Genomic DNA, 24,640 nt, shown 5'->3' with positions numbered 1-24,640 from the left:
TCTAGAGGACTGGAGTACAAGGGGGCAGAAGTTATTCTGGAGCTATACAAAACCCTGGTTAGACCGCACCTGGAGTACTGTGAGCAGTTCTGGGCACCGCACCTTCGGAAGGACATATTGACCTTGGAGGCAGTGCAGCGTAGGTTTACTAGAATGATACCCGGACTTCAAGGGTTAAATTACGAGGAGAGATTACACAAATTGGGGTTGTATTCTCTAGAGTTTCGAAGGTTAAGGGGTGATCTGATCGAAGTTTATAAGATATAAGGGGAACAGATAGGGTGGATAGAGAGAAACTATTTCCACTGGTTGGGGATTCTAGGAGTAGGGGGTACAGTCTAAAAATTAGAGCCAGACCTTTCAGGAGTGAGATTAGAAAACACTTCTACACACAAAGGATGGTAGAAGTTTGGAACTCTCTTCCACAAACGGCAATTGATACTAGCTCAATTGCTAAATTTAAATCTGAGATAGATAGCTTTTTGCCAACTAAAGGTATTAAGGGATATGGGCCAAAGGCGGATATATATGGAGTTAGATCACAGATCAGCCATGATCTTATCAAATGCGGAGTGGGCTCGAGGGGCTGAATGGCCGACTCCTGTTCCTATGTACCTATATATTCTTTTAGTGTCCAAGATTTGAGCTTGAATTTCTATTCTGTTCCTGATTGCTGTTTTTTAGAAGCTGTCTGGAAAAAGTCAGTACTTTTATTTGATGAATTTTATCATTGTCATCTTTCAGTTATCTCTTCTCTGCTTTGAGTTCACTTACTCCAAGTTCTGGCAAGAACATTTTCCACTGATCTAAATGGAAAACTGAAATTTGAAAGATTAGATCTGAAATACCTGAAAGTCAAAACAACAAAATAATTTATTTACTGGAATAGATGATGCATAAATGCTGTTCTACAGTGATAAACAAAATTATTTCATATATATTATTAAACTGTATCAAGAAGAAAAAAGAAAATCTACCACAGTAAAACTGTAGGGAATATTTAATTTTGGTCGAGAGTTGTTTGACTTGTAAACAGATACAACAGAAAAATAGATAGAAGACGGACAATATGATAATACCACAGGAAACATAAACCGTTCTGGTGCCGAATAACAAGTGATAATTTTCAAGATTACAGAGAAAATGGTTGTACACTAAACAGATACATTTCCTATTACATTTTAAATAATCAAACTATTTTCTACTGGTACCAATGAATTCAAGAATGTGCATTAATTGTCTGTTTTTGGCAAGTATGCCCAAATGGATCAATGATCAGATTATGCATATCTTGTTGTTCATTGTGTAAACATTTTAGGATGAAATAGTCCCCCATAAATCATCCAATCATCAGTTTTGATTTATTTTAATAAGTATGAATTTATAACATCTACTCTATTTAATTGGTATAAACTGACATGATCAAATATCCTATGGGACATGCTTGTCCTCTCCTGCTGATGCTGGAGGGGAGGAGGATGTTGCCTAGAAATGGCAGCAGGCCAAGGTTCATTAGTGGAGATGTGAGGACGGACACAATTTTCTGGAGCTTTTGCTCAATTAGTTTTAGAAATCGAAGAGTATTCGTGCAGAATCTTCCTTCAAGAGATTAAATGAGTGGGACAATTTGTACATGTTCCATGACAGGGTGAGCTTGATTGTGGAAAGTTGCCCAGAACATGAGTATATAATGTAAAAGTGATTCTCTGTGCAGTCCTGAGGGAGTGCTGCACTGTCAGAAGTGCTGTCCTTTAGATGAGGTATTAAGCAGAGGTCCTGTCTGTCTATGCTGGTGGTTCAGGTAGACATTAAAGAACTTATCGTGCTATTCAAAGAAATCAGAGACTTTTCTCAATGTGCTGGCAAACAATCCTACCTCTAAAAACAACAAAACAGACCAACTGATCATTCATCTTATTACTGCTTGTAGGATCTTACTGTTTGCAAACGAGCTGCTATATTTATACAGCCCCCTCCGCTTGTAGCGGGTGTGTTTATGCGAACGTGATTTGTCCGCTATACGCGATGGCATATAATGCGTTAGCGTTAATAAAATTTTTAAAATAACGAAGCAGCACCAGCAGAGATCAAAACAAATTTCATATAACACACAGTGCTGGTTGGGCAGCAGAGACGTAGCAGCAGTGACCTAATCTGGGGGTTCAGGTACTAACATCTGCTGAACTTCCACCACCCTGTTTATAATACCACCACTCAATGGGGTTGCTGTCTTGTAATTCACTTCCTCTAACCTACTATCTCCTGTGTTGTGGATGTGGCTTTGGAACATTTTTCGGTGATACTAAAGCTGCATTTTAAATTGTAGAGGAAATGGAAGCCGAAGAGAAGTGAAGTCTGTGAACTAGTGAGTAAACACAACTGTTTCTGCCTGAAATAAACGGAGCACTTAAGACGCTATAACCTGCAACTTTGAAATTGACATTAATGCAAATGAATAATGGTTATCGCTTTTTGGCCGATGTAAGTGACTGTCCATTTTAAACGTGGACATTTTAAGTGGTGGGGACTGTATAACGACAGTCACTTCACTTCAAAATAATTGGTCTTGTGTGAAGTGTTTTGAGACATTTCTGAAATACAGGGTAAGGTGCTAAATAATACAAGTCTTTCTTTGATTTGAATGATGTTTTCTGTTCTGTGCTTTCCACTACTTTAGCTTTCAAAAAGGAAAGGGATTCTGTATTTTAAAAAAAGGCTGCACACACACTACCGATTTACTACTGAAAACACAGCCATCCTGTGAAACACGTCCTTAGGGGCAGACAAAATTGCTGAATTTGTTAAGCAATCTCAAGGCAGAACTGAACTCCACAGCTGAATGATATTGCTGACAATTTAATTTTAGAGGTGCTCACCCATAAATACAAAATACACTTCTACAAAATATTTTACATACAGTAATTGGTGTTAGGGATGAGCAAAATTGTTGGGTTTACTATGAGCCTTCAAATGGCTTTTTCGTTGTTTCCTGCCAATTTGCATTTGTCCTTAAGTGGCACTGCTATAAACAGAACGTTGCTCTGAGTTCTTTTTGTAAATCTCAATTTATTTACTGAATATAACTCTTACCAAAACAGTTGCAAATAATATGGTCAGTCCATTTAAGACCATTTTTAAAAAAAAAGCTTTGATTTCAACTGAATTGCTTGCATTGGCTCAGTGGTAGCACTCTCACATCTGAGTCAGAAGTTGGGGGATTACAATAACAGCTTTTTTGGAGTGGGACCACATCCTGGCTCCAACTTGCCCACTTCTGGGTTTAACCCAGGCAGATTTGTATGCGCGTGCACAGCAGATACCAGGAAGTCCCGCCCCCATTTAAAGCCGGCGGGCTGATACTTAAAAGGGCAATATACCGCAATGAGGTACATAATATTTTCTGTATTGGACAATTAAAATGAATTTAACCTTACTTGTTCGGGTTTTCCATCGCTTCCGAGTCACATCAGGTGAAAGCAGGATCCACAAGGCGAGTGCCTTTATTGCACTGCTTGTGGGCCTGGAAGAGCAGGAGTTCTTCATCCAGGCCCAACAAGCTCACCTGGCCAACAGGAACCCCGCGATCATCTGACACCGCCCACCCTCCACACCGCACCCCCCCCCCTCCAATGCTGGGCCTCCTTCTCAATCTCCATTGCTGGCTGGACCCCCCGATGTCATCGCTGGCTGACCTCCCCCCCCAATCACTGGCTGATCACCCCAATGTCGTCGCTGGCTGACCCCCTCCCCCCACTGATGTCCGATTCTGGCTGACCCCCCCCCCCCCAATATCTGATGCTGGCTAACCACCCCCACCCCAGCTCCCTAATCTTCAATGCTAGCTGACCACCCCCCCCCACTGATATCCGTGCTGGCTGGACCCCCACCGATGTCGTCGCTGGCTGACCGCCCCCCCCCAACCCCGCCGATATCCGATACTGGCTAACCCCCACGATGTCTGATGGTGGCTGACCACCCGCATCCCAGCTCCCTGATCTCCAATGCTAGCTGACCCCCCACCCTGATGTCTGATGCTGGCTGACCCTCCCGATGTCCGATGCTGGCTGACCACCTCCCCCTCCCCCAAATGGCGTCCAGATCGCCTCACCTCCCCCCACACTCCTCCGATTTTTTCCAAGCCCTGATCTCTTCCTCCCGCCCCTCTCTCTGATATGCAGCTCCTTTCACTGCTGACAAGCTGCCAGCCTATCAATCTGGCTGCTTGGTGCATGAGAAACCTGGAAGCACAAATACTCAACTTCAATTCGGTTCCGATCGCAAATTGCGACGGACTCAATTCGCTTCCGGGTTCCCCGTGCGAATATCTGTGGTCGCGTGGGATACTCACTCTGAGTAAAAATTATGCCCTTAAGCACAAAATGCAGGCTGACACTTCAATGTCGTACTGAGGGAGCGTTGCACTGTCAGAGGTGCCGTCTTTCAGATGAGACATTAAACCAAGGCCCCATCTGCCCTTTCAGCTGGATGTAAAAGATCCCATGGCACTATTCAAAGAAGAGCAGGGGTGTTCTCCTGGTGTCTTGGCCAATATTTATCCCTCAACCAACATCACTAACAAACAGATTATCTGGTCATTATCACATTGCTGTTTGTGGGGCCTGGTTGTACCTAATTTGGCTAACATGTTTCCGACATTACAACAGTGACTGCATTTCAAAGTACCTCATTGGCTGTTAATGGCTTTGGGATGTCCTGAGGCCATGAAAGTCACTGTATAAATGCAAGTCTTTCTTTCTTGCATCAGATATTTAGCAAAAATCTACATTTTCCCTAGTTATTAACTTATTCCAAAATTGGCAAGAGGTAAGAGATGTGTATTTGAACAAATTTAATCTTTTGGATATGGTCTCAGATGGTCATACATTCAGGTTTTGTAAATCAGGAGTGAATTTTATGCTAGGCATAATGGCTGTGAAGCATCTTTCCAACATTAAAGGCACCATATAAATGCAACTTCTTGTTGTTGTTACTTCTACAACCGAGCATAGATGAAGCCCCTCTATAGAAATTGGAACCCGCTGCGCTCGTTTTTTTGAAAAGCATCAATTTTACGGTAATATCTGCAATGCTCCAAGGGCATATGTCCAACTCCAAAATGGGTTAAATGATTTTCTAGGCGGTAGGCTCCTTGCATATGTGAATAAAAGGCCAAGCATCTGTTTTAGGTCCCATCTGAGAAATTGGGTTGCCCTGAGCGGAGCAGACTTCGGGCCTGCTCAGCTTAGGTTTTGCGGGCTTAACAAGTGGCCGCTACCAAAAAAGTAGGTAATTTTTTTTAAGCTTCATGTGAAGCCAGGGTGAGCTCCTCCCAGCTATACAGTACTCCTGAGGGGTGCTGCCGACCCGCAATCAGCACAATCAGTTCTGAATACTGGTGAGGGGGAGGGTTCCTCTGCGGAGTACAGCCAGAGCCAAGTTTACGGCACCATGGGAGGCTCAGCTGTACGGGAGAGAGAAGAAAGGTCAGGAAAGCAATAGTGATAGGGGATTCAATAGTTAGGGGAACAGACAGGCGTTTCAGCGGCCGCGGTCGTGATTTCACGATGGTATGTTGCCTCCCTGGTGCCAGGGTCAAGGATGTCAGTGAGTGGCTGCAGAACATTCTGAGGAAGGAGGATAAACAGCCAGAGGCTGTGGTCCATTTCAGTACCAATGACATAGGTAGAAAGAGGGATGAAGTCGTACAGGCAGATTTAAGGGAGCTAGGAAAGAGATTAATAAGCAAGACCTCAAAGGTAGCAATCTCTGGATTACTGCCAGTGCCATGTGCTAGTGAGTACAGAAATAGGAGGATGGTGCAGATGAATGTGTGGCTGGAGAGATGGTGCAGGAAGGAGGGCTTTAGATTCCTGTGGCATTGCGACTGGTTCCACGGGTGGTGGGACCTGTACAAGTCACATGGGTTGCACCTCAACAGGGCCGGGACCAATATCGTCACAGGGAGGTTCGCTAGTACTGTTGGGGAGGGTTTAAACTAGCTTGGTAAGGGGATGGGACCTGAACATAGATTCAGGAGGGAGAAAAGCAGAGCTGGAAATGGAAGACAGAAAATTAGTATGCGAGCTTGGAAGGCAGTGGAAACAAAGGCTAGAAAATAGATAACAAAAAAGTTTGACAGTGCTTAATGGTGTATATTGCATTTCAAGGAGTCTAGTGAATAAGGCAGATGAGCTGAGGGCACAGATAGACATGTGGAAGTATGATATCATAGCTATTAGAATTATGGCTAAAAGAAGGGCAGGAATGGCAGCTCAACATTCCTGGTTACCGGGTTTTCAGACGAGATAAAGAGGGGGATACAAAAGGAGGGGCAGGGGTTGCAATATTGGTTAAAGAAATAATTTCAGCTGTGAGGAGGGATGACATGTTAGAAGGATCATCAAATAAGGCCATATGGGTTGAACCGAAGAACAAAAAAGGGGCAATCAAACTGCTGGGAGTGTACTATAGACCCCCAAACAGTCAGAGGGAGATAGAAGAGCAAATATATAGGCAAATTTCTGAGAAGTGCAAAAAAAAATAGGGCAGTAATAGTAGGGGATTTCAACTACCCTAATATTAACTGGAATAGAATCAGTGTAAAAAGTATAGAGGGCGCAGAATTCTTAAATTGCATTCAGAAGAACTTTTTTTAGCCAGTACGTAGCAAGCCCAACAAGAGGGGCAGGGGGGGAGTTCTGGACTTAATTTTAGGGAATGAAGCTGGGCAGGTGGAAGGGGTAGCAGTGGGTGAGCATTTTGGTGGTAGTGATCATAATTCAGTTAGATTTAGCGTAGTTATGGAAAAGGACAAAGATAAACAAGGAGTAAAAGTTTTCAATTGGGGAAAGACCAATTTTACTAAGCTGAGATGTGATTTAGCAAAAGTGGACTGGAAACAGTTACTTGAAGGTAAATCAGTATCAGAACAGTGGGGGGCACTCAAGGAAGAGATAGTGAGAGTTGAGAGCAAATGTGTTCCCACAAAGAAAAAGGGTGGGACTCCGAAATCTAGAGCCCCCTGGATGTCAAGGAGCATACAGGGTAAGATCAGGCAAAAAAGGGAAGCTTATGTCAGATACCGAGAACTCAATACTGCAGAAAGCCTAGATGAGTATAGAAAGTGCAGGGGTGAAATTAAAAAGGAAATTAGGAAAGCAAAGAGAGGATATGAAAAAATATTGGCAAGTAAAATCAAGGAGAACCCAAAGATGTTTTATAAACACATAAAGAGCAAGAGGATAACTTAGAAAAGAGTAGGACCTATTAGAGACCAAAAAGGCGACCCTTCCTAAAAGGAAGATGTGGGTATGGTTCTTAATGAATACTTGGCGTCTGTCTTCACAAAAGAGAGGGACGATGCAGACATTGTAGTTAAGGGGGAGGAGTGTGAAATATTGGATGGGATAAACATAGTGAGAGAGGAAGTATTAAGGGGTTTCGCATCCTTGAAAGTAGTTAAATCACCAAGCTCTGATGAAATGAATCCCAGGCTGTTAAGAGTAGCAAGGGAGGAAATAACAAAGGCTCTGATCATCATTTTCCAATCCTCACTGGATACAGGCTTGGTGTTGGAGGACTGCTAATGTTGTGTCCTTGTTTAGAAAGGGAGAAAGTGATATACCAAGTAATTACAGGTCAATCAACCTAACCTCGGTGGTTGGCAAATTATTAGAAAAAATCTGAGGGACAGTATTAATCGTCATTCAGAAAGGCACAGATTAATCAAGGACAGTCAGCATGGATTTGTTACGGGAAGGTCACGTCTGTCTAACTTGATCAAATTTTTTGGGGAGTTAACATGGAGGGTTGATGAGGGTAGTGCGTTTGATGTAGTCTACATGGATTTCAGCAAGGCTTTTGACAAGGTCCCACATGGCAGACTGGTCAGAAAAGTAAAAGCCCATGGGATCCAAGGGAAAGTGGCAAGTTGTATCCAAAATTGGCTCAGTGGCAGGAAGCAAAGGGTAATGGTCGACAGGTGTTTTTGCGACTGGAAGGCTGTTTCCAGTGGGGTTTCGCAGGGCTCAGATCTAGGTCCCTTGCTTTTTGTGATATATATCAATGGTTTATATTTAAACGTAGGGGGCATGATTAAGAAGTTTGCAAATGATATGAAAGTTGGCCGTGTGGTTGATAGTGAGGAAGAAAGCTGTAGACTGCAGGAAGATATCAATGGACTGGTCAGGTGGGCAGAAAAGTGGCAAATGGAATTCAACCTGGAGAAGCGTGAGGTAATGCATTTGGGGAGGGCAAACAAGACAAGGGAATACACAATAAATGGGAGGATACTGAGAGGTGTAGGGGACTAGAGGGACCTTGGAGTGCATGTCCACAGATCCCTGAAGGTAGCAGGACAGGTAGATAACAAATGAACATACAAACATATGAATTAAGAGCAAGAGTAGGCCATTCGAACCCTCGAGCCTGCTCTGCCATTTGATAAGATCATGGCTGATCTGATTGTGACCTCGACCCTACATTCCCGTCTACCTACTATAATCTTTGACTCCCTTGTTAATCAGGAATCTATCTAACTCAGCCTTAAAAATATTCATGATGTGGAGATGCCGGTGATGGACTGGGGTTGACAATTGTAAACAATTTTACAACACCAAGTTATAGTCCAGCAATTTTATTTTAAATTCACAAGCTTTCGGAGGCTTCCTCCTTCGTCAGGTAAATGTTCAGGAGCTCCTTGAAGCCTACGCATTTATACATCACAGAACAATACATGGTGTTTACAGACTGCCCCTGCAACTGCCCGTTGCCAAGGCAATCACCGTGTTCAGACAGAGAGGTGTCACCTGCAGAACCCCCGAATACACATTCAACAAAAAAACAAACAGGAAAAAAAAAACAGAGAGAGGCAGAAACATCCGGAAGGCAGAGAAAGCCAGCAAATGACCCATTATATTAAAAACAGATAACATTTGTTCGCTGGTGGGGTAACGTGTAGCGTGACATGAACCCAAGATCCCGGTTGAGGCCGTCCTCATGGGTGCGGAACTTGGCTATCAATTTCTGCTCGACGATTTTGCGTTGTCGTGTGTCTCGAAGGCCGCCTTGGAGTACGCTTACCCGAAGGTCGGTGGATGAATGTCCATGACTGCTGAAGTGTTCCCCGACTGGGAGGGAACCCTCCTGTTTGGCGATTGTTGCGCGGTGTCCGTTCATCCGTTGTCGCAGCGTCTGCATGGTCTCGCCAATGTACCATGCTCTGGGGCATCCTTTCCTGCAACGTATGAGGTAGACAACGTTGGCCGAGTCACAGGAGTATGAACCATGCACCTGGTGGGTGGTGTCCTCTCGTGTGATGGTGGTATCTGTGTCGATGATCTGGCATGTCTTGCAGAGGTTACCGTGGCAGGGTTGTGTGGCGTCGTGGACGCTGTTCTCTTGAAAGCTAGGTAATTTGCTGCGAACGATGGTCTGTTTGAGGTTGGGTGGCTGTTTAAAGGCGAGTAGTGGAGGTGTGGGGATGGCCATAGCGAGGTGTTTGTCCTCATTGATGACATGTTGAAGGCTGCGGAGAACATGGCATAGTTTCTCCGCTCCGGGGAAGTACTGGACGACAAAGGGTACTCTGTTGGTTGCGTCCCGTGTTGGTCTTCTGAGGAGGTCTATGCGATTTTTTGCTGTGGCCCGTCGGAACTGTCGATCGATGAGTCGAGCGTCATATCCCGTTCTTACTAGGGCGTCTTTCAGCGTCTGTAGGTGTCCATCGCGTTCCTCCTCGTCTGAGCAGACCCTGTGTATTCGCAGGGCCTGTCCATAGGGGATGGCCTCTTTGACGTGGTTAGGGTGGAAGCTGGAAAAGTGGAGCATCGTGAGGTTGTCCGTGGGCTTGCGGTAGAGTGAGGTGCTGAGGTGCCCGTCTTTGATGGAGATTCGTGTGTCCAAGAAAGAAACTGATTCTGAGGAGTAGTCCATGGTGAGCTTGATGGTGGGATAACGCTACACGTTACCCCACCAGCGAACAAATGTTATCTGTTTTTAATATAATGGGTCATTTGCTGGCTTTCTCTGCCTTCCGGATGTTTCTGCCTCTCTCTGTTTTTTTTTTCCTGTTTGTTTTTTTGTTGAATGTGTATTCGGGGGTTCTGCAGGTGACACCTCTCTGTCTGAACACGGTGATTGCCTTGGCAACGGGCAGTTGCAGGGGCAGTCTGTAAACACCATGTATTGTTCTGTGATGTATAAATGCGTAGGCTTCAAGGAGCTCCTGAACATTTACCTGACGAAGGAGGAAGCCTCCGAAAGCTTGTGAATTTAAAATAAAATTGCTGGACTATAACTTGGTGTTGTAAAATTGTTTACAATTAAAAATATTCAATGACCCTGCCTCCACTGCCCTCTGGGGAAGGGAGTTCCATAGACTCACGGCCCTCTGAGAGAAAAAAATTCTCCTCATTTCCATCTTAAAGGGGAGACCCCTTATTTTCAAACTGTGTCCCCAAGTTCTAGTCTCACCCACAAGGGGAAACATCCTCTCAGCATCTACCCCTTCAAGTCCCCTTAGGATCTTGTATATTTCAATAAGATCACCTCTCATTCTTCTGAAATCCAATGTATACAGGCCCAACTTGTCCAACCTTTCCTCATAAGATAATCCCCTCATCCCAGGAATCAATCAAATGAACCTTCTCTGAACAGCCTCTAAAGTAATTATGTCCTTTCTTAAATAAGGAGACCAAAACTGCACACAGTATTCTAGATGTGGTCTCACCAACGCCCTGTACAACTGTAGCAAAACACCTCTACTTTTATATTCCATTCCCCTTGCAATAAATGACAACATTCCATTTGCCTTCCTAATCACTTGCTGTACCTGCATACTAACTTTTTATGATTCATGTACTAGGACACCCAGATCCCTCTGTACCTCAGAGTTCTGCAATCTCTCTCCATTTAAATAATATACTGCTTTTCTATTCCTCCTGCCAAAGTGGACAAGTTCACATTTTCCCATCTGCCAAATTTTTGCCCACTCACTTAACCTATCTATATCCCTTTGCAGACTCCTTGGGCTGAATTTTTAAGTGATGGGTTGGCAGCGGGCGGGGGGGGGGGTGAAGGTGCACGTGGCAAACCCGAACAATGTAATTGATGGTGATTAAAGTTCTTTCAGGGTTTCGCGCCCGGCAGCCAGCCTGACTGACAGGAGCTGCATCGCCAGGGTGGGGGAGAGAAAGAGAAAGAGCGAGACGTCATATGGCGTCATTCGGAGGGGGGGAGGGGTTAGATCGCGGGGACATCGGTGGGGAGAAGAGGGGGAGATCGAGGAGACATTGGGGTGGGGGAAGAGGGGGAGATCGGAGAGGGAGACAGACATCGGACATCGAAGCAGGATGGAAAGGGAGGTTGACTTTGTGTTTTAACTTTGTGCAATGGTTTGTTATTTAATTTATTTTGTTTATTTTTGCCTGATCCGGCCCTTCATGCCTGGTTTCATCAGACATGAATCAGAAGCCATGGGAAAGCCTCCCAGGTAAGTTAAAAATCGTTCTAACTGCTTAATAAGTCGCAAGTAAAGTGCCTTAAGTACTTCAATGAGGTACATTTGGTTCTTTAACTATCATCTCACTGGCTTTAATTGCCAGTGGGACTTCCGGATTTGGGACGTCAGCACGCACACAGGTGCGTCTGTGGGAAACTCGGAAGTTGGCGGGTTGGTTGGAGCTGGTTTCCGAACCCTGTCTGCATGTCTGCAATTTTCGCAGCCCCCGCGCCCCAAAATGCACCCGCAATTTAAATTTAAAATTGAGCCCCTTATGTTCTCTTCACAACTTACTTTCCGACCTACCTTTGTGTCATCAGCAAATTTAGCAACCATACATTCGGTCCCTTCATCCAAATCATTGATATAGATTGTAAATAGTTAAGGCCCAAGCACAGATCCCTGTGGCACTCCACTCGTTACATCTTGCCAACCTGAAAATGACCCATTTATGCCTACTCTCTGTTTCCTGTTAGCTAACCAATCCTTTATCCATGCTAATATGTTACCCCTTACACCATGTGCTCTTATTTTGTGTAGTAGCCTTTGATGTGGCACCTTGTCAAAAGCCTTCTGGAAATCCAAGTACACCACATCCACAGGGTACCCTTCATCCACATTGCTTGTTACTTCCTCAAAGAATTCTAATAAATTAGTCAACATGATTTCCCTTTCACAAAGCCGTGTAACTCTGCCTGATTGCACTAAGATTTTCTAAGTGCCCTGCTTTAACCTCCTTAATAATAGATTCTGGCAATTTCCCTTTGAAAGATGTTAAGTTAACTGGCCTGTAGTTTCCTGCTTTCTGTCTCCCTCCTTTCTTAAATAGAGGAGTTACATTCACTATTTTCCAATCTGATGGGGATCCTTCCAGAATCTCGGGAATTTTGGAAAATTAATACCAATGCATCTACTATCTCTGCAGCCATTTCTTTTAGGACCCTAGGATGAAGTCTGTCAGGACCTGGGGACTTGTCAGCTTTTAGTTCTAATATTTTTTTCAGAACCCTTTCCCTGGTGATTGAAAATGTTTTAAGTTCCTCCCTCCCTTTTACCTCTTGATTCACAATTATTTCTGGCATGTTATTTGTATCCTCTACAGTGAAGACGGACGCAAAATATCTGTTCAATTCATCCGCCATTTCTTTATTCTTCATTATTAATTCCTCAAAATAACTCTCTAGAGGACCAATGCTCACTTTACTTACTCTTTTCCTTTTTAAATACCTGTAGGAACTCTTACTGTCTGTTTTTATATTTCTCGCTAGCTTTCTCTTGTACTCTAATTTCTCCCTCTTTATTATTCTTTTAGTCATTCTTTGCTGTTTTTTATATTCTGTCCAATCTCCTGACCTGCCACTAATCTTTGCGGAATTGTATGCTTTTTCTTTCAATTTGATACTATCTTTAACTTCCTTAGTTAGCCACGAATGGTACGCCTTCCCCTAGAGTTTTTCTCTCACTGGAATGTATCTTTGCTGAGTGTAATGAAATAGCTCATTAAATGTCTGCCTCTGCATCTCTACTGACATATCTCTTAACCTAATTTCCCAGTTCACTTTAGCCAGCTCTGTCTTCATGCCCTCTTAATTGCCCTTATTTAAGTTTAAAACACTAGTCTTAGACTTACTTTTCTCTCACTCAAACTGAATGCAAAATTCAATCATATTGTGATCACTGCTACCTGGAGGCTCCTTTACAATGAGGTCATTAATTAATCCTGTCTCATTACACATTACCAGATCTAGAATAGCCTGCTCTCTGGTTAGCTCTAGAACGTGCTGCTCTAAGAAACTGTCCCGTAAGCACTCTATGAACTCATCTTCCAGGCTACCTTTGCCAATCAGATTCTTCCAATCTAAATGTAGATTAAAACCGCCCATGATTATCGCTGTTCCTTTCTCACCAGCCCCCATTATTTCTTCCTGTATATCCTGTCCTACAGTGTGGTTACTGTTAGGGGGCCTATAAACTACTCCCACAAGTGACTTCTTGCCTTTACTATTTCTTATCTCTACCCAAACTGATTCTACATCTTGGTCTTAGAGCTATGGTCATTTCTCTCTATACTCATGTCATCCTTAATTCACAGAGCTACCCCTCCACCTTTTCCTCGCTTCCTGTCCTTTGGAAATGTCAGGTACCCTTGAATATTCAGGTTCCAGCCTTTGTCAACTTGCAGCCATGTTTCTATAATGGTTATCAGATTGTACATATTTATTTCTATTTCAGCTGTCAATTCATCCATTTTGTTACGAATGCTACACGCATTCAGATATAAAGCCTTTAGTGCTGTCTTTTTACTATTTTTGCAACCTCTAGTCTTATCTGCTGGTGCACTCTTAAGTTTGCATGCTCTGTTCCTTCCTGCCACTCTCTGATTATCATTTCCCTTATTGCTACCTTGCTCTCTTGCCTTGTCTTCTTTCTTTAATTTATCACATCGTCCCTTACTTGATCCCTCGCCCCCACTATTTAGTTTAAGCCCTCTCTACCGCCCTAGTTATACAATTTGCTAGAACACTGGTCCCAGCACGGTTCAGATGAAGGCCGTCCCAACGGTACAGTTCCCACTTTCCCCAGTACTGGTGCCAGTGCCCCATGAATCGAAACCCATTTCTCCTACACCAATCTTTGAGCCACAAATTGAACTCTCTAATCTTATTCACCCTATGCCAATTTGCTCGTGGCTCAGGTAATAATCCAGAGATTATTACCTTTGAGGTTCTGCTTTTTAATTTAGCCCCGAGCTGCTCATACTTCCTAAGCAGAACCTCTTCCCTTGTCCTACCTATGTCATTGGTACCTATGTGGACCACGACAGCTGGATCCTCCCCCTCCCACTACAAGTTCCTCTCCAGCCCAGAACAGATGTCCCGAACTGTGGCACCGGGCAGGCAAGACAACCTTCTGAACTCTCGTTCTTGGCTGCAGAGAACTGTGTCTATCCCCCTGACTATACTCTCCCCTATGGACCATTCCTACTAACTCCCCTTGCTTGAATGGCTTCTTGTACCATGGTGCCATGGTTAGTTTGCTCATCCACCCTGCAGCCCCCGCTTTCGTCCATACAGGCTGCAAGCCCCTCAAACCTGATGGGCAATTGCAAAAGGCTGAGGCTCCTCCACTTCTACCTTCAAGCCCATATCCAAGTACTTTTTAAATGCGATGGTGGTTAAGAAGGTATACATGATACTTTCCTTTATTAGCCGAGGCATAGAATATAAGAGCAGGGAGGTTCTGCTCGAACTAGTTAGAACTAGTTATGCTAAACCACTAATTAGGCCACAGCTAGTGTACTGCGTACAGTTCTGGTCACCACATTACAGGAAAGATGTAATTGCACTAGAGAGGGTACAGAGGAGATTTACTTGGATGTTGCCAGGACTGGAGAATTTTAGCCATGAGGAAAGATTAGATAGGCTGGGGTTGTTTCCTTTGGAACAGAGGAGGCTGAGAGGAGTTTTAATTGAGATGTATAAAATTATGAGGGGCCTAGATAGAGTGGATGGGAAGGACCTATTTCCCTTATCAGAGAGGTCAACGACCAGGGGGCATAGATTTAAATTAATTGGTAGAAGGATTAGAGTGGAGCTGAGGAGAAATCTTTTCACCCAGAGGATGGTGGAGGTCTGGAACTCATTGCCAGAAAGGATGGTAGAGGCAGAAACCCTCAGCTCATTTAAAAGTACTTGGATATGCACTTGAAGTGCTGTAATCTACAAGGCTATGGACCAAGAGCTGGAAAGTGGGATTTGGCTGGATAGCTCTTTTTGGGCAGGCATAGACATGATGGGCCAAATATCTCCTTCTGTGCTGTAAATTTCAATGATTCTATGATTCAATCCACGTCCTGTTGTGCTCGCCCCACCTTCTTGGCGACATACCTAAGGCCACTGCCAGCGAGGAAAGCGGCCCAAAATTCATCTGCTTCAAATAGGCAATCTGGCTCTCGAGGTGCAACAGGTGCCCAAACAATCTAAATTATTGAAATGAGGCCCGAGGCCCAATTTCAGGCCAGCCTGAGGCCTCTTGGCTGGGGCATGCGCTCCGTGGTTATGGACCCAAAAACGGACCGTAACTAATTTCCTGCCCTACGCCTTACAAGCAGAGCATCTCATGGTTCAACCTTTGGGCTCCATTTTTAATAAGCTCAAATAACAACAACAACTTGCATTCATATAGTGCCTTTAACGTAGTATAAAAAAGTATAAAAAGAGCAGTGGAGACTTAGCAACTGGCAAGATGTATAACAAATAACATTTAACAATAATGAATGTAAATTCATGGATATTTGTCTAAAACTGGAATATATGATTAGAAAAGTAAACCCTAGGGAGTTAAATTGGTCTTGGGCAGTAGTGCAAAAAGGGTGAAGTCAATGGAAAGAAAATTAGGTAGAGCGTAAAATGGGCGCAGATTCGCTATTGCCCATTTTGCAATAACGCCCAAGACCAATTTCACCCCCATAATATAGTTAATATGTTTTAGATATAATGGCTGAATAAATATTATAAGTGTTTCCATATTTTTGAAACAGTTTGCCCAGGCAACTTGAATACTAGGATGTATAAGGTGATCTTTTCAATATAACTCCAGTGATTTAATATTGATAGCCCTGAAGTATGACATTACACTCTTGGAGTATCATGTTCAGATTTTGTCATCATACTGCAAAATGACATACAGTGAAAAGTGTTCAGAGAAAGGCATTACTTAAAGATTCGGAAATCAACAATTCATGAAGATTTGCTGCTAAAATATCAATGGAGATGTATTAAGATGTTGGAAGAATATGGTGAGAAGGTGTGGTTGAAGTCAATTCCTTGTTGGGCCTACTGACCTATTTTTCTAATCCTAAAGAATCATATTTTCTCATTCGGCTTATTATTTTTTGTGTGTAAATCTTTCACAATAATCATCTATTTCACAGAAGTGGATGGCTGATACTTTTTGACATTTTTCAGCAGTTAGCAATGGTCCATTGTGATTGCCTTCAACATCTCCAAATGAGTTGACAGGTCCTTGTACTTGTACCCTTTGTTATAGTGGGAAAAAATGCCTCAAAAAACTGTATGAACTATTTCCACAATCTTCAAACCTTTTATTATTTCATCTGAGCCTCTCCTCTTTTCCCAAGAAGACAAATGCAACTTCCTTAACCTTTCCTCAAAACTTAAATTCCTGAAATCTGGAATCATCTTTGCTGTTCATCTTTTAACCCCCTCAAGAGCAATAATATCCTAAACTGTACACAATGCTCTAGGTAGTGCCTGATCAAGACATTATGAGGCAAAAATGTAGCCTCTTTTAATTTGTATTCTATCTCTCTGCTAGTGTAATGTTTTCTTTATTTTTTTCTTCAGCAGTAAAGCAATTGACTGACAGTTTCATAGGTTTATCCTCTATGACAGCTAAATCTCTTTTCTGATCAGCAAACTGGGCCACCATTCCACTTAACACACATAGGGAGAAATTTGTTTACACCAGTTTTCAGGTCCGAACTTGTCGATGTGCTCGCAGCTTGCGCCAGAAGCCAAAGGCCTGAGGCTTGTCCAAAATGGGGCCTTGGACTCATCTGAATAATTCCAGTGAGCTGCAGATGTCTGTCGGGCCTCCTGAGACTGTTCACCAGTTTCCACTGCACCAATTTGGGTCTACTGTGATGCCGGCCCTTAGGTATATCCTGGGAGTTGGGGAGGTGATGGGAGGAGGGCAAGCGTGAGCCCACGGCAGTTCTGTGGAGCTGGGAGGAGCATTCCTGCTCCTCTTGGTTTCACATTAAGGTAATTTTTTTTCAAAAACTTACCTTTCTGCTGTTGGCCTCCAGTGGTCCATTTAAGTGTCAAATTTTCTTTGATAAAACTTCTCTGAAGTGCCTAGGGACATTTTACTATGTTAAAGAAGCTATATGAATGTAAGTAGTTGTTGTTGTTGTTAAGGACTGCTTGTTAGGCTGCAGAAGGTACTGGGAAAACTGAGCGGAGTATGCCCAGCCCCAATCTATTTTACATATATATCCACATTGATCTTCATCTGCCACCTACTGGCCTAGCTACTGAAAAGATCTGAATGCATTGTTATATTGCTCCTTATTATTTGCTCTGCCTCCAGTTTGATATTATCTGCAAACTTGGAGATTTTGCTTCTTCATTATTTTCCAAATCATTCATTTTCTACATTAAAAATACAAAGGTCCCCGGACTGATTCCTGAGATATTCCATTTGTAACCACATTCCAGCCTTAGAATTTCCTTCTTATAAGGATCCTCTCTTTCATGTTTTTAAGCCGTAAGTAGATGCCTCATCTTCTAACTCTTTTTTCATCTACTCGGGTTCTGTTTGCTCTTTTAAATCAATGACCTGCTAAACTTAGCACGCAACCATATTCACACTTTTGCTGACAATTCCACCCTATATTTATCAGTGTACTTCAGATGACATGTCTTAGCACTCACAATCGTTCGTCGCACAATACAATGGTTGAATCACTTCCACTTGATCTTCTCTATGCCCATCAGAAAGCAAATTAAAAACATGTTTTCTTTCAATTGTTCAAAGACACTGCTTCTTCATGTCTTGATTCCAACCAATGGTTTCCATCTCTTATCATTGGTGATTCCTCTCTTAGTGATTCTTCATTTATTGACGTTCTTGGCCCCCTTACCTCTTCCAATCACAAATAGAACTCTGAGGAGCCCATTTTCATGTTGGTCAAATGCTGGGTGGTGCAATATTTGCATGTGGCTGAGAAAACCTGTGGTGAACTCACCTGTGTTTCCAGATTCAGAACATTAGCATAGAATGGGTGGACACTAGACATGATTATCACCTGTGATTGATTGTTCATCCATTAGGTGGTGGGATATCAGGTGCTCCCTGCAGCAGCTTATAAAAGCCAATGCTGCAGATCTGAGAGGAGGGTGGAATTTATTCCTCAAAGCAGAAAACCAGGTCAATAGCAACAGCCCTGGTTCTCTGAAGAGGCAGTGGAAATGTTGTTGCAGCAATTTGTGGCAAAGGAAGGAGGACTTCTTTCCCACTGATGGGTGTTGGGTGGGCCAAAAGATGGTTCTGGATACTTTGCAGGAGGTTGGCAGATAATGTTTCTTTTGGCACCACAGTACAGCAGTCCTGGATGCAATGTCAGAAGAGGTTTAATGACCTCAGCAGGAGTGTCAAGGTGGGGGACCACCCTATAGTCTCACTGATATCTTGTGCATCAAGTAGGAATAAAGTGAAGATCTCCCTACAACCTACACAGTATGTGTGTAACTTCCCATGGTTGCTCATTATGCCCCAGGATATGCTTCTGACACCTCCCTTTCCCAACAACACTTTCTTTCCTAAAGACCTCAACTGCTACCTGCATGAAGAATGTTTCTGTTGTGATAACAGTTGTGGTCACCAGGATGATACATGGGTATTGGTGTATTTCATACCGTTAATGTTCAGTACTCGATATATTCCACCGGTTGGCAGGATAAGACTACACATAATTTGAGAGAGAGAGGACACACACAGTGGTATGAATCCAAAATCTGAGTCCTCCTACTGCATTTAGGGAGGTTATCCTACAGGTCCAGGGAAGAGAGACTATAGAGTAAGCAGGAGATGAGGAAGGAATGGGCCTGGCCCCAGCTCAGAGTAGGTAGTAAAATTATCCTTCATTTGTTGCTCATCCTATTTAGTCACTCATCTGCTTGTGTTCCTCTTGGTCCTACTAGGAAAGTCTGGGTCTCTGCTGCCCCAGGCTCTGCCCTTCCCACCTGTGAGACCCTGCCGAAATTCCCCTCCCCCACCCCCCCCTCCACTCCCACACTCCCACATGGTACCTAAGTGCCTGCGGGCGCCATAGGTTATTCTGATCTTCATCTGCCAGCAGCCGGCAAACTACCTCTTTACGCCAATTTAATTGGCAGAATGTAATTGAGACCCAGAAGTTAAAATAGCCGGGCCTCAAATTGATGATGTCAGGTGGGGTGTTGAAACTTGCCCACTCCATCAACACCCCCTCCCTCACCTTCTCGAAACCTGCTCTGACTTAAAATCCCACCTAAAGGAGTTTATTTGTTTGGAAAGTGGATGGGGAGAGGTTCAATTGAGTGAGTGGTGGGTCTCAAGGAGAAGATGAGCCTGGTGAGGGCAGGGGGATGATGGGTGTAAAACCAGATAGTCATAATGATCCAGGCCCCATAGATTGAAGTTCCTTATGTAAATATGCTTTTAATGCACATTTAACATTGCAGGTTATGACCACGTTGGCATGGTGGGCATGGCAACAAGTGTGTTGAAGGACTGATTTCCTCCCTGATCACAAACTACAGAAAAAAATTGTAAATAACTTCTAACTTATTGAGGACAAGAGGTGTAAATTCAAATTGTATTCCTTTTTTTCGATAAATAACATTGAAGCTACTAATATGTGGTTCCTTTGCGACAGAATGGAGACGTGTATAATTGATAAAACTATATTTGCATCACTTAAAACACTGCCTGCTCCCTCCTTGGTTGAACACAATGCCACAAAATCATGGACTGTTGCCACTGGGGGAATATTGATTCATGCCTAATGTGTTGGCAAAATGCGTGTGTGACATGGACCATGAAGCAACAAAACCATGAGCCTCACTGCCTGGGCGGTTATCTGACAGAGTGGATCGTCCGTCCATCGTAGAACCTACCTGATTTTCAATTAATTGATTTCAAAGGAATCAATGGGTTCTACAACAGGCGGGCGATCCACTCTGTGAGATAACCGCCCAGGCAGTGAAGACAAAGATTTAACCCCATCTGTTGCCAGATGGGCAATAAAATCTAACCTACTATTTTATTTCACTAGCACACAAAAATATGTGTAAATCTGACAGACCAAAACTAATAAAAACATCGTGCCGCTTACAAATTTATTGCAAATCAAATGTACCTGCTGTTCTTTCAGTAATAATACTAACATGAAAAACAGCAAAATGTGAAATGAGTACAGCAAAGTGTGACAATGGTGCATTCAAGGTTTACTGTAATCTAATCCATTATTAGGGTCTACATCTCATGTTCCTGGAGTGTTAGTGGTGATGAAGATGGTTGACTACAGAAATGTAGCTCCGTGTATCTACACAGTGAAAGGGTCAATCGAAGTGGGCTGTCTTGGAAATTTATGGCTTGTGGTTTAAGTGAAAAGAATGATGAATAATGAAGTAGCTTTTGAGAGGTGCTGTGCAGAATTAAATCTTAAGAAATCAAATTTGGCATGCTAATTAATCATGAGCTGTTGCCTAATAATGATTCTGATTAAAACAAGAGCCTTTCAGTAATAAGAGGATGCACTTCAAATGCATTTGAATCACTTGGCTTTGAAGATTAACAGACTGAGGGGCTGTCATATATATATTTTTTCACACCCTTAGGTTCTAATCTTTAGTATAACTGACTGACAGAAAGATAGATGATAAAACAGTTTATTTTCACTACATTATCTTGTTATGGCGTTTGAGACTGGACAACCTAGTTACTTAACCTGGGCCTGACGGTACCTGAGTGGTGGCTGGAGGTAGTGCTTTTCTTGTCACTTTTCTAATAAATGGACATCCATTCTGATACACAGAATATCTTTTATAAAGAAGCTTTAGGAATTTACGCGAATAAACCATGAACACACAGCTAGGACTAACAATGATGAAGTACTTGAATGATACAGTACATGACTGAAACATAGTACTATTGTATTAATGTTTTACTAACCCTTGACTCCCAGAATTGAATGCAGAAGACAATTTATATCACTAGGCCCGATTTTAACCCCCGGTAGGAGTTGTGTGGGAAGGGGCCAAGGGTGGACGGCAAACCATCTGGCCCTCTGTAGCTTGAAGCCTGGGAGATTTTAACTCTAGGGCACCAGCTACATAGGCCCTATCAGTCTACCACCCAAATCCGGTGGGAAGTGCTCACTGGCCAAAAGGTGGGAGCTGGATTTTGTGCGGCAGGAAGCCGCTGTCGGGCACCTGAAGGAACGGTCATGTAAGTGGTCGAGAGGGGGCGTCGGGAGGGCATTGCGGTCGGGGAAAGTGGAGGGAAGCCCAGGTTTTACTCTTGCTCCTCCTGGCCCACAAGGAAACAAAAAAACTTACCTTACCTTTCTGTGCCTCTTCTGGCCCCGGCTCCTCTTGCCACCAGTTTGGCTTGGTGTGGATGTCACAAAGGCAAAATTGCAATCAGGTCACAATGACGTTACTGTGGTCCAATCTGCATAAAAAATGGTCCCTCTTATACAAAAGGAATGTTACAATAAAGGGCATGATATGGCATTTTTCTATTAATGAAGGAACTGTAAAAGGTATTATTTCAGAGGTCAAGGTTGGTCAGAGACTCAAGGGCTATTTTAGATATATACACTTGGCAGTCCACTAATTCACTTTAAGCAGGTAAGAGCTAAGGGCTATTCCTTTTAATAACAAACTGAGAGGTTATTTTTAGCTAATTTGCATGAAATACATGCTGCTGGTATAATCTTCTTTTATGTTTTCCAGTATTTGTTTCTCTTGTACAGGCTATAGCCCAAGAATGTGATAAAATATAGAATAATTGAAAGTTTCTTACCTTTATGTTAAATATTTGCCCTGCAGCGACACGGGTAACTTCTGTCGTGTAATAATTAAGTCCCAATCATGCTGTGCTATAATATACAGTGCCATTAGTTCCTTCTGCAACCCTTGGTAGCATATTTTAACAGTATCAGCAGCAATGAACATTTTCTATACTTTATAATGAAGAAAATCAGCTGAACGATTTGAAAATCTCATAACTCAGTAAGGGTAGCATCTCCATTAAAGGGGCAGCATCAACATAAAAATGTTCAGCATTTTATCACAATCACAATGAGATAAATTGCATTAAAACACAGTTAACCCACTTGTGTGTTGTCACTATGGCATGATGCTTTTCTCCCTGTCCAAACAACAAAATAAGATTTTGAATGAAATCAATAATAACTGTTTCATGTTTCTTCTTCATCAAAGGAAAACACATAAAACAAGTGTACAACCTGAATGAAGAAATAGTCCATTTTTTTTATGGAGTTATTTTGTTCACTTTACAAGACTTACTGGATGGAAAGTTCTCACTCATCTCATGTTAAAAGGAATCATTTTGGCTGCCACCTTGAAGTTTCATGACCATCGTTGAATAGAACAGTTGTGGATAGCAACTTCTTTTCAATCTTGTAATTAGGGTTATAGAATAAATAAAAGGCGGTTTCAGATATGTACTCTAAATGAAATATGAGTATAAAGCATCACAATTTCTGTTACATAGATTTGTAAATATCTGGTCTAGAAATTCCAGGATTCCCGCTTTGCCACTGGGTGGGACAGGCTCATTGGCATAATAGGGATGGATGCCTGTGCCATTTACAGAATTACAAGGGCGCCACCCCATGGGGGCATTTGGATTTTGGAACGGTACCTCACCACTCCACTGGAGGCTGGGGCCAGTTGGCCCTAACTGTTCACAGATAAAAAATTAAACTGGCAGCTGCCTCTTGCTTGTTGTACCACTCTCCCAACACCAATCAATCTCTTACCATTGGGCTCCACTTACAGTCGTTGGCCGTGTGCTGGACAGAACTGGTGGATATTTCCAGGGGATCCCAGCATCCTGCCAGTCTTATCTTCAAATATGATATCACATGGAGGGTGTAGCTGCAGGGTTGCCCTCCCTCTTCCCCACGTAATTTCTAAAAGAAGTCATGATGGGCCGAATGGCCTGCTTCTGTGCCGTAAATTTCTATGATGATGGTGTGGAAACTTGACAGAAAGTGGTTCTGTTCCAAATTACATAGGAACGTAGGAATTGCTCAAAGAGGAAAGACCAAGGTCCATCTAATTCACCTTCTAGCATCCTGGTAGTCACACAATACAACGATAATGGAGTTGTTGACTAACCATAGCAATCAATCTCTATCAATTAGTCTACAACAAACTCAGACATGCTGCGAGGAAAACCCCAGTGGTGGAGAGCTTTGGGAACCATAGGTCCAAAGTCACCTGTTCTTCCTAAGCATGCTACACTTACCATATGTCATTCCCAAATTATTCATATACTGCATCCCAAAATGTTATTTTCTGACAGAAATCTATCTAATTTGCATTTGAATTAGTCAATATTAACTGATTCCAACATCTCCCTGGGGAGCCTGTTCCATAGATTGATCACTCGCTCACTCAAATATTGTTGCCACAGATTAGTTTTGAATTTACCCCCCTTCAAATGCAGGCCGTGTCCTCTAGTTGTATCCTTCTGGACAAGGTGAAATAGCTTGTTATGGTCTACTCCCCACAGCCCAAATTACAGTGATTCTGTGCTCAAAACAGGCCAGAATTCCTATGCTCTGAACTTCAACCTAATTTGTACTATTCAGGAATATCTGTTCTTTTAGGAAACTAGCATCTTGGAAAACTATGGGAAGAGGCACGATAGATTATAACTGTCTTTGAATCAAGCCAGGACTAACTCTGTTGCCTAATGAAATGAATTCGGCCTGCATCAATCTTTTTATTGGTTATGACTCCCCAGCACAAAACTGTTCACACTTCATTTCTAACTAACAAAAAATTACAGCCTTGCTGAAACAGAACAGAATCAGTGTAGGAAATGGGGAATTCACGGTTGTGCAATGCTGGGGGCTTTGACATTCAGATTGAGGATTTTTGTGAGTCTACTATGGATCTCACCTGTACAGTACTTGACCTGAAGGTACCATACATACTAATTGTTAGCCTTTTTAAACTTAGTCAGCATTTCCCAAGAAGGATCAACTTCAATCACTGGGATTGGAGTTGTCTGTGTCAACCAAATACATTAGTTGCAGAATGAGGCTGAGGACCGTGAGAACCAACCCAATTGTAGGGTGACACTGAAGGCTACAAGAATCAATCAAATATTACTTTTTCCAACTGTTGGTTGTACATGAACTTTGGACAGTTTTTTTTTTAAATGAGCTGATGGTTTTTGAGAATCGCAGTTATAAATAAATTTTAAAGTTTGTAAGTTTTAGCATTTTCACCTGACAAAATTATATATGACAATTAAGTTGCTAAAACAGAGAAACTTCTCATTTTCCTCAAAAAAAGCTTTCAGGGGCAT

This window comes from Heptranchias perlo, chromosome 1, assembly GCF_035084215.1.
Source record: "Heptranchias perlo isolate sHepPer1 chromosome 1, sHepPer1.hap1, whole genome shotgun sequence".
Taxonomy (NCBI): Eukaryota; Metazoa; Chordata; class Chondrichthyes; order Hexanchiformes; family Hexanchidae; genus Heptranchias; species Heptranchias perlo.
The sequence above is the reverse complement of the archived record's forward strand: the minus strand, read 5'-3'. Positions refer to the sequence as shown.